Source organism: Bactrocera latifrons, unplaced genomic scaffold (genome assembly GCF_001853355.1).
Source record: "Bactrocera latifrons isolate USDA-ARS-PBARC rearing strain unplaced genomic scaffold, ASM185335v1 scaffold_124, whole genome shotgun sequence".
Classification (NCBI taxonomy): Eukaryota; Metazoa; Arthropoda; class Insecta; order Diptera; family Tephritidae; genus Bactrocera; species Bactrocera latifrons.
Window position 1 is genome coordinate 208,031 of NW_017534675.1, and position 2,447 is coordinate 210,477.

The 2,447-nt window shown below is 30.0% G+C and overlaps 1 protein-coding gene across 1 annotated transcript in view; it reads left to right on the forward strand.

Moving 5' to 3' along the window:
• The first annotated feature begins 20 nt into the window (after positions 1 to 20).
• The window catches only part of LOC108978588 (ATP-binding cassette sub-family G member 1), a 48,573-nt gene continuing 46,146 nt past the window's right edge, over positions 21 to 2,447 (forward strand). The window contains exon 1 of the mRNA XM_018948948.1: positions 21 to 133. The gene's annotated coding sequence lies outside the window, so the exon portion shown is untranslated. The remainder of the gene's footprint in view (positions 134 to 2,447) is intronic.

Below are 2,447 nucleotides of genomic sequence, written 5' to 3' on the forward strand. Positions count from 1 at the left end.
AAAAAAACGGAACGGAACGTATTTAAAAATAATACCAATATATTGTGTGATAGGTGTTTCCAATACAGGAGTAATAAAGTGCTTTTTTAATACTTGAACTATTTTTAAATTAGAGGAGACTTCGAAATATCATGTAAGCATTATATGATAAAGAATGTTGGTTACAAAAATAAAAACTAAACAAAAAAACAAAGTTTATAAAAAATGGATTTAAGAAGTTGTAAGCATTTTACGATTTTGTATAAACTCTTGCTTAGCGATTATTTTATTTCTGATTAATGTATATGAAATATTAGTCTATCCATAATACTCTGTTATTTAATTGCTTCAGAGCTGGGTTTTTATTTGTGGAAGTCAACAATACCTATAGAAAAAGTGATTGCTGTTATAAAACCTTGCTGAAATCAAAGTACACATGATTATGTTTCAAAGAGATCGGTATTATCGTAAGCTAGATCAATTGTTTTCCGATTTTTTCTTCGGATTTCGGGTTTATTAAACGTCTCATGGACCACAGGAATACAGGAATGCTGGTTTTTTCTTACACTAGTTACATTCGTTTATGTAGCTATTGATCCTTGAAATGTTGAGCGTAGACAATCATGCTTAATTTTGCTATTTATTTTTCTATTTAGTCAGCCAAGAGCTCAACTTTTTATCTGTAAAAATAGGATAAATCTTTGTTAGTTAACACAAGCAGGTCTTCAATAACATTTTTGAAGAGCTAGATCCTTTTCGTCGAATCAGTCATAATGAAGTAGTAACTACATAAATCGTTACATCTGGTCGAATGTGACATTGCTTGTTACTCAAAAGCTATAACTGCCCACGGTGTCATATTTGCCAACTAAAGGGAGATCCATTTTGAGATTTCCTACTTTTTTAAAGAAAAACAATAGAAACTTAAAATTTAATATGGAATGTTGATTATCATTAGAAAGATCATTCTTTGGTATTTGTTTTTTGAAGATTATCACTTTCAGATTGTCCATCCGTTGAGCCCTAATTTTCGATGACTCATTCGAGCATTTCGACTGGTATTTGGTGTGATCTTCTGCCCCAAGGTTTGAATCGAAACGGTATTGTCCGCACATACTTTAAACTTTACATATCCTCACACAATCTTGGTGGCCAATCGAGCGGCCCAAAACGTGAGATCTTCTTGGAACTTTTCAAGAGCCCATAGAAGGAAGCGATGTTATTTAGGGAGGTGGAGCGGCTTCAGTTCTTACATAAGCTGTATTTTGTATGCTTTCAATTTAAGATATTAATACATTAAAATAGTTGTTCAGATGTAAGTCTCTCCATAATGAAATGCCAAACAATACTGAACAAAAATAACACGGCAGCTTGACACGACTCATGCGTGATCTTTCAAAAAAGGCTAGTGAAAAAACTACCTCTACTTGGATGACCTTTTATATGCTTTATACGATTATATTTGACTTGCAATCGACACAGCAATAGTTAGGAGATGCTTGCCAAAATTTATTGTGTTGTGAAAGCTGATCGCACAACTGAATATAAAAAATATGGGGAAAAAATCGTTCATAAGCCGTTTAGATGAAGGAGAATGTATACATATATACATACATATAATAAAATATGATAAACTATTTTTATTAATTCATTCTGAAAGTTACGTAAAAGAAATAATAAATGATTAAGGGATATTTTTCCTGTCTGAGAAAACTTTACTACAGACATAATTCCAGTTAAGATGTTTTATTTTAATATACATTATTAATATTTCGTATCTTATACTGCTTCTTTAACGAGTTATCTGCATAATGAAGTTTTAACTATTTTGTATACATACATAGAAATATGTATATATTTTTCGTGTGTTTAATTATAAATATCATACATTAATAATTATCGAAATGTTTCTTCGATTTCCATAATCATTGGTTTAAATAAATTATTTTGGCAAATGCAGATTCAGACAGAATAAAATAGAAAAAATCAAAATCACGCCATATACATATGAATGTACATAAATATGTTAGACATTAAATATTTGGATATAACAAAAAAGAAAAAATATGAAACAAATTGTAAAAAAAAAACAAGAAAAAAAACGTTAACTTCGGCTTTACCGAACTGTTATAGAAGAAGATCTTTACCTTGATTTTGATTAATAAGTTTGCAGGAAATTTGTATGTTAATAGTGGTCTGATTTCAACAATATGTTTAGCTATATGTTATATAATTTCTATTTTATATCTGCGACAGACGGAGGAACAGATAGGCGGCTTGAGAGACATAGCTAAATCGACTGGGCTAATATACCCTGTTCATTGTATAATAATAATGACATGTATCATTTGAGGATAAAAATATTATAAAGCTCATCAGTTATAACATATAAGTTAACACAACATTTTATGAACTTCTACATAAATTCCATTCCCACATTATATGCTAGAAACATACAAACCGTTTGC